The 8,898-nt window shown below is 41.6% G+C and overlaps 1 pseudogene; it reads right to left on the minus strand.

The window, feature by feature from the left end:
* Window positions 1-2,725: 2,725 nt before the first annotated feature.
* Window positions 2,726-8,898, minus strand: part of LOC105978569 — a 29,281-nt pseudogene continuing 23,108 nt past the window's right edge.

Raw genomic sequence — 8,898 nt, forward strand, 5'->3', positions numbered from 1 at the left:
TATTTAAGATCATCACTTGACATTTGATATAGAACATGATTCTATCACATTCATTACCACCCAGGATTCACCTCTGAAAGTCATCAACTGAGGTATATTGTCAAAAGCATGTATTTCCTGAGCTAACGTAAGCTTTCAGTAAAAGGGTGAGAATTGTTGCTACGTGTTATTGAGTTGTTCTTGCTACCCATAGTGACCCCGTAGTGGTAGAGTCTTGTTGGTGCCGTTGGTTAAGAACAGGGCTACTAACCACAAAGTTGCTTCTGCAAAGGGCCTTGATGGGTTGGAAATGACTTGATGGCACCTAACACCAGAAGAATGACTGTTCAAATCCACCAGCTGCACTGGGGGAGAACCACAATCCCACTGCCATCAAAGCCATTCTAACTCATAGACACCCTATAGGACAGAGTAGAATTGCCTCTTTGTGTTTCTAAGATGCTAAATCTTTATGGGAGTAGATAGCCTCCCTTCCTCTACTGCAGGCAAAAGATGAGGCTACATGTTCCCATAAAGATTTACGTTCCTGGAAACCCTGTATTAGGTCACTATGTGTTGGAATCTACTCAAGAGCACTTGGGGTTATCATGAGAATTTCTCAAGTCTTTGTCTGTACAGAATCTGGAGTATCATTATCCACTGAGGACAGTCTATCTTCTTATTGGCGGGACCTGCTGCTGCCCGCCCCCCCTGCCCAAATCAAAGGAAACCCAAACAGTTGCTTTCCCAGACTTCCTGACACTTAGGATGCAGGCCCTGGTCAGATTCTACTAATTGGATGCATCTCCCCAGACTGAATCCAGAGCCAGGAGAAGCAGTGAGGAGGGGTCTTGAATTGCATCCTGTAGAAAGTTTGGATGACTGAATCCTTCTCCATAGACTTCTAGAGAAACTTTCTTGTAGAAGCAGCAGCAACTTCACGGAAACACTTCCATCACATGGTTCCAGGCAGTGTACTTCTGTTACTGGTTCTCTGACTGTCCTAGAGATTCTGTAAGCTAATCAATGTATTTTTCAGTAAACTAGTTTTTCTGCTCTGAGTCCATTTGGGCAGAGTCTGTTTCGGTTGCTTGCAATGTAGAATCCTGCACACAAGAAATAATGCAATTGAAGAGACTGAAACAGTGCTACCTGTGAGTTTGAACTCAATAGGACTGCCTTCTTTTGCTAGGTCTCACAGGTTTTTCTTTGACAGAATAGTCTTATCATTCTTCTATTGTTCTCTGTTAGTGGAAACTATTTGAGCTCTCCTTCTCTGAGAGGTTTCTGCCTTGTGTAAGTCCTGGCTTTCACAGGTTTTATTATATGTACTTAAAGTACAGAAAGAGTGCTTAATACACGTTGGAGCTCTGACCAGGGCTAGTGGGCCTACACATGACGCAGTGGTACTCACTAAAGTTGTTCCTAAGAGCATGATTATTTCCCATTGTCTTTGTTTTCAAGTTCAAACCCAGCCTGGCATACAAGCTCTTCGTTGTCCTGGTCCTGCATCTTTCAGCCTATTTTCCCATGTGATTTCCATATGCACTTTGCACTCTCTCTGTTTCTCTGGTTTACAGAACTGCTCAGGTTTTCCTACTCCCCAGTGCCTTGGCTAATGCAGTTTCTCTTTTCTGCGACACCCTTCAAGCTCTTAGTCTTTCACCGGTGCATTCGTTGCCTGTGGTTGGTGTAATCAAGTACCACAAACGAGAGTCAATAAGCAATAGAAATGTACTATCTCAAGGTTCTGGAGGCCAGAAGTCTAAAATTGAGGTGCCAGAGGATTGGGTCCCTCTGGGAGCTCTCTTCTGTTTGCTGATGTTGCCAACCATTTTTAGAGTTCTTTGGCTCGTAGGAACATCACTCCAGCCTCTGCCTCTGCCTTCGCCTGGCTTTCTTCCCCTTAGTTAGTTGATCTCACTGCCACCGAGTAGATTCTGACTCAGAGCAACCCTACAGGACAGGGTCTAACTGCCCCTGGGAGTTTCTCAGACTGAAAATTTCACCGGAGTAGGAAGCGTCATAGTTTTCTCCCAAGGAGCTGGACTCCACGCCACTATACCACCACTGAAAAATCATATGACTAGCAGTAGAACTTTCATATACAGTATATGCCATCCAATTATTTCCTGTCTTTTGAACTTTCTCTTGATTGCTTAAGCTTAAGTTTGAGTCACTGTGATTATTCTTTGAGCTCTTACAGCTCTTAGAACATTCCCTACATCAATTGTATCAAGCATATTTGTACATATGCTGCCATCATCATTTCCAAAACAGTTTTACCCTTTGGTGTAAGCTCCTCTTTTTTCCCTGCCCTCCCACCCCTGTGAATCCTTGATCAATTCTATATTGTTATTATTATTTTGTATTTCACATTGTCCATCGTCTCCCTTCACCTACATTTCTCTTATTTGTCCCCTTGGGGGAGCTATATACCCAATCTTGTGATGGGTTCCCCCCTTTCTCCCCTCTCCCCCTCCCTGACCATGCCCCTACCCTCAACTGTGATTATTCTTAAAGTCCTGCATCTCTACATGGATCATTCCCCGCACACATCTCATTTTGTGGCACTTTCCCTCTTTAAGGAGCCTCTCCTCTGCCCACTGAAGACCATGCCAGGGATGCCTTCACCGTCAAAAGGGGAACTGCCTCGGACACCTTCATTTTGAGAAATTTACTCCTGCTTTTTGAGCTCCCACCGCTGTTCTTCCAGCTGCTGCACTCTAGTTCCACTAGCAATTTGTCAGCCGCAGGAAACCAACCACTGGTCCATCGTTTTGCCCACAGCCTCCTCACTTGTCACTTCATCAGACATGTCCACCACGATGAGCACTTTTTTGTGAACTCTCCTAAAACAAAACTGTAGAAAGCAAATAAAGATAAAACTGACCTGAACTCACATTCTTCAGTTGTTAAATACAACACTAGCATTGTGGTTTCTGAAAATCGAAAAAACACTATCAATCATATCATCTAGTTCAAAATATTCACTTGAATTTTACTGATGGCAGCAGCTGCTCTATGTGCATTTACCCCTTACCATGAGCCCAATCAATTCTCAGCTGCCAGAATCTCTTTTATGGTGCAATTTGTTTCTCTCGCCATCATATCCTGATTTTCTACCTGTGTGGCAGGTCAGAAAGGACTATGCCCCTCTGTTGGCTGAGGAAGCCATGATGGAGGGTGTGTAGATTCCCTGGCTCCGTTACTCCTTGTCCTCCAAGGCATGTGCACCTGCAGGATTAACTCCAATTGTCCACCAGCATAATGCATACTTTGCTGACTTCTTTCCCTTCCCAATATCGTTTTCTTTCTCCCTGGAGGATTTCTTGGAATTCTCTTCCAAATAAACTACTCACACGCTAATGTTTGTCCTGGGGTTTGCTTTAGGATCAAGGTCTGGTCTTATTTATGGTTTCTGTTTGCAATTATTGTTTACACTTGTTTTGTGTGTGGAGTTGCAAAAGGGCTTTAAGCTACAAAGAGTGTATTCCTAACATTCCTACGAGTTTACCCAACAGAAGAGACTCAAGAGAAATTTTCTCTACTACTGGTGAATGCTATCCATCAAGCAGACAGAGTGCATTCGAAAGGGAAATGATTAGAAGATGGTAGTTAGGTTAAAATGAACAAAGTTATCTTTTGTTCTCTCTTTTGACCCATTAAAAATGTATTCTAGTTATTATTATTTTCTGTCATCTTTTCAACTGAGATTTCCCCATGTTTGTGTGGTTGATTTTTTGTGGGTTTTTGTTGTTGTTGTCTTGTTTTTTGTTTTTTGTATGTTTTCCTCTATACAGACTGCAGGACATAGTTGCTTTGGAATATAGCAAGATGTTAGAAAATTTTATTGTGGTGATGATGGTACAACTCTTTGAACATGCTTACACTGTTGAATTGTATGATATGTGAATTATATGTCAATAAAATAGTTAGAATTAAATAAACACTAAAAAAAAGAATGAAGCCAATCCAGACACAGTGGGCATAAAAGAAGGCATTCCTGTGACACTCTTTGATCATCAGAAATCAGCCATGCCGAGATAAATCTCTATTCATACTCTTCCATTCTATGGTTAAGTTCCTGTCACTTAATTGAATTAAATTTCTTTGTATATTGTCACTTTGATTTGTTTGAACCAGGTGAATAAGACTCAAAGTAAAAAGAAATTAGGCCTGTGTTAGTCCAGGTTGACTAGAGAAACAAATCCAGAGACATTCATATATGTATGGGAAAGAACTTTATATCAACGAGTAATTGTATATTAAGAAAACATCTCAGCCCAATCTAGATCAAGTCAATAAGCCCGATATTAGCCCATATGTCTGATGTTACTCCATAAATTCCCCTTTAGACTCACACAGCAATGATACCGATTGCAGGAAGATTGCAGGCCGGTGGGTGGAAAGTCTTGTGGATCCAGTGGTGGTTGAAGCATCTCCAGGGCTTTAGCTTCCATCTGCGGGGCTCCATTGCTTGTCATCAGGAATGTGAAACAAAGAGAAAGTGTGTCCCACCTCCAGGGAGGAAGACAGGAGTTCCCAGAATCCTCAGAAAAGGCCACACCCACACAGAGCCATCTTTGACTATGACCTGATGGGCAGGCTAGACTACCCCTTCACTCAAGTTGACAGGAGATTGTGTAACTACCACAGACTCAGAAATGTTTAGTCATTAAAACTAGTTTATTTATAAACGTCTTGATATCAGAGACTTTAATTTTTGCCAAACCACAAGACTTAGACCCATTTTCTTTAGTTTAGGACAAACAACATTAACCAGTTTTCCCAGTGTTGTCCTGTTTATACAATTAGCCAAAATATATTTAAATATTTCTCAAAGCTGAGTGAGAAACTGTGATGCTAACCAGCACAAAATTATTGGCATGTTAAACACATGACTCAGAATTTGATCAAGTAGCTGTTGGTGAAAGAACGGAATTGTTTGTAAGGTGAAGGCACTGCCCGCAGAAGTGGTTTTGAATGCCAACATTGAGAAGTGAAATGCTTACCAGTTCACTGAGTTTCCTGCATGTATTTGCTCTGTGTCACTGGTGGCTCTCTACAAGGCAGACAATGCCAAACCCCTCACCATGTTTTTACAATGTAATTTCCCAGGTCTCATCTTGACTTATTAAATCCAAATCTTAGAGGGAGGGACCCAGACTTCTCTATTAAAAAATAATTTATCCTATTTATGTTTTATGTTATTGAAATTTATATCCAACAAAATATGCACCAATTAACACATTACTGATGTTTTAAGGCAATAATTTTCTACCCCAGGGGGATGATTGACAATGTTTTTCATTTGTTTGTTTTGGGAGGTTTTATTTGTTTGGGGGTTTTGTTGCCATTGTTCATGGGGGTTCTTGTTTTTGCCATGAGATGACCACTAAAGTAAACTAGAGTCATTCATAACCCATGGGCAAGCAGATGGATTCTGGGTTCCTATGTAATTTTAGCCCCAATCCAAGGACAGCTCATTCTTATTACATAGCCCTGCTCCATACTCACCTTCATGAAGAGATCACTGAAGAGAAGGGGGCTACAGCCAAGTGTGGTGAAGAAAGCAGATGGTGCCTGGCTATCAATTGGAAGAATGTCTGGGGTCTTGAAGGCCTGTATCCAAATAAGCAGACATCTAAGTGAGCCGTCAACAAAGCTCCCATGGAAGAAGCACACTAGCCTGAGTGATCCAAAGATGATGATAACACAATCCAACTATGATGAAGGGAAAAGTATCAGAGCTTAAATTGTGAACACCCACTTTGTAAAAAGGCTATGGAGGACAGTAGGATCTCAAAATCCATCTTCAGAGAGACTCAAACAAATTTATTATCAGGCAGATTCTTTTGTAAACTGGTGGATTGGACCATAGTATGATATGACACTTGGTTAGTTGACTTCCTTCTAGACCCAACCTGAAGTTTCACTGGGCTTAACTATTTCTTGCTTGTTCCACAACAGAAATTTCTTCTCTGGCTTTAAAAAATATTGTTGGTGGTCTTTTTCTCTCTTACTCTTTATTTTTATTTATATTTAATCATTTTATTAGGGGCTCATACAACTCTTATCACCATACATATATACATCAATTGTATAAAGCACATTTGTACATTCATTGCCCTCATCATTCTCAAAACATCTGCTCTCCACTTAAGCCCCTAGCACCAGGTCCTCATTTTTCCCCTCCCTCCCCACTCCGCCCTCCCTCATGAACCCTTGATAATTTATAAATTATTATTTTTTCATATCTTGCCCTGTCCGACGTCTCCCTTCACCCACTTTTCTGTTGTCCATCCCCCAGGGAGGAAGTCACATGTAGATCCTTGTAATTGGTTCCCCCTTTCCAACCCACCCTCCCTTTACCCTACCAGCATCGCCACTCACACCACTGGTCCTGAAGGGATCATCTGTCCTGGATTCCCTGTGTTTCCAGTTCCTATCTGTACCAGTGTACATCCTCTGGTCTAGCCAGACTTGCAAGGTAGAATTGGACTCATGATAGTGGGGGGGCGGGGCGGGGCGGGTAGGAAGCATTTAGGAACTAGAGGAAAGTTGTATTTTCCATCGTTGCTACATCGTACCGTGATTGGCTTGTCTCCTCCCCGAAACCCTTCTGTAAGGGGATGTCCAGTGGCCTACAAATGGATTTTGGGTCTCCACTCTGCACTCCCCACCGCTTACTCTTTATTTTTATCTTTTTATTATTATTATTTCTTCCTTCTGTTTCATTTTAGTTTTGTTATCTGTTGTTTCCCAGTTTATGAAGCACAGAAGGAATGGATGCATACAGATAATAACTGATGCAATGATTTATCGGGGACAGGGGAGGAGTGGAGGTGTGGGAAAGTGAGTGGCATTGGGGAGCAAACAATGAATGTGGGAGTGTGGAAGGAACACTAGAACTGATTGTGATGATGTATATGCAACTCTTTTAAAAAGCTACTTAACTATGGAAGTGTATGATATGTGAATTTTAGATCAAGAAAACTACTAAAAAAAGAAAGAAACCAAACTTGGCCAAGGGTTACCGTGGGTGAAGGAGGACGAGTTTTTGCTAAGGAGGACATGGAGTTTATGTTAATGGTGGTGGAATAATTTGGAAAAGGATATATCAATAATGGTTGCACAACATAAAGGGTATAAACACTGGCACTGGATTAGATATGTGGACATTGTTGAACTGGAGAATTTTTGTTGTGTATATTATTGCCACGATTTTAAAAAATGATAATAATTCCACTAATAACAATGAGTACCAAGAAGAAGAAAATGTTTTCTAATTGTTGTGGTAGTTATTGTATAACACTTCTTGATATGATTGAACTATAGAATTGTATGATATATGGATGAAGTGCCAATACAACTGTTTTTTAAAACTGCACCAATTCAACAATTTATATATGTACAACTCAGTGACATTGATTATATCTTCAAGTTGTACAACTATTCTCACCCTCCTTTACTGAAATATTCATTCACCATTAACAGGAGCTTCCTGCCCTCTACGTCTCTGCCCTAACCTTTCAGGCTGTTGTTAATCTGATCTCATATGGACAGTTCTTGAAAAGAGCACAATTCTCAAGGCGGACATATTTTACTAATTACAGGCCTCTGTGTTTTTAAAGGCAATTCTGATTCGTTACAGTATGCAAACATCGTCAGGCCCTAATGTTGATAGTATTTTTATGGATATCAGACTTCTGAAGCATAGAGAATTGTCATTAAAAGCTGTGGAATCAGACCTGTTTTGGGACATCTAACCGGATTCCTAGATGTCCTCTCCTCTCCCTCACCCAATGGAAGATGGCACCTTCTCCTATGGGAATGGTGGCAAATCCATTTTCGTTTCTTCAGCATCCAGTTGATGTACCTCTAAAATTTTAATTGCTCCCTCAGGATTGGCAGCAGCAACCAGAAATGTCATGTAGCCCCAAAGGGCCAAAGGAATAACTGATATTGTCAGCTTATCTTCCCGTGGCAAGAGGAGTCTTCTAATCTTCAGGGAAAGCATAAAACAGTCTAGGTTTCACAGGTAAGTTAGCGCGCAGACAAGGCAAACTGCAGACTTAATCACAAATGCAGTTCTGAAACTCCTAACTAAACATGACACTGCATTACAACCTTGGACCGTGAGTCTTGAACTTTCTAATGACTGCTGCCGTGTCAACTCTAAGACAGGCTGGATTGGGTGATGGTCTTTTGTTGTTTCCTGAGCAAGAGGTCAAGTCAGTGATGCTATATGATAGCTGGAAAGCAGATCAAATATTTTAAACTGGCATGTCTCTATGCACACACACACACACACACACACACACACACACACACACACACACACACGCACACACAAACCCCGAGCAATTGCTCCATTAGTGGAGGGCCTCCAGCATCTCAGTTAATAGAGATACCAGGCGTTGCCAGCTGGATCTGGATCATGTGCCCGATACCACGTCAGTGAAGGCCTGATACTTCATTGCTGACAGATGGCACACTGTTTTCCATCCAATCCTCACACCCAAGTCACTTGCCCTCTCCCAAGCCTGGTATCATTTGGATTACTGCAGCCTTTGAAACCCAAACTCTTTTCTAAGGTATCCTCCATGCATTATTGCTCATGAAGAAGAAATGTACAGAAATAAAACCGAGGTCTATATTGCTGTTGGAGACCCGCACCAGCCATTCCTGCCAATGGACCTCCATTCCCTTCTCTTCCAAGTGGAACCAGCACCTATCCTACCTTTCTCGCAAGTTCTGCTAATAGCGGAGAATTAGAATGTATGCTGACACTCACTTGAAAAAGTGGGAGTCAGCAGGCATTGCTACTGGGGTTTCAGTTCATACAGTCAAGGGTTCATTCCAAACCAACTGTGTTTAAGCATGTCTCTGTGATCAACAGATGCCTGAAGACAA

This window comes from Echinops telfairi, unplaced genomic scaffold (assembly GCF_000313985.2).
Source record: "Echinops telfairi isolate 266 unplaced genomic scaffold, ASM31398v2 ScPeMD7_31;HRSCAF=116, whole genome shotgun sequence".
NCBI classification, from domain to species: domain Eukaryota; kingdom Metazoa; phylum Chordata; class Mammalia; order Afrosoricida; family Tenrecidae; genus Echinops; species Echinops telfairi.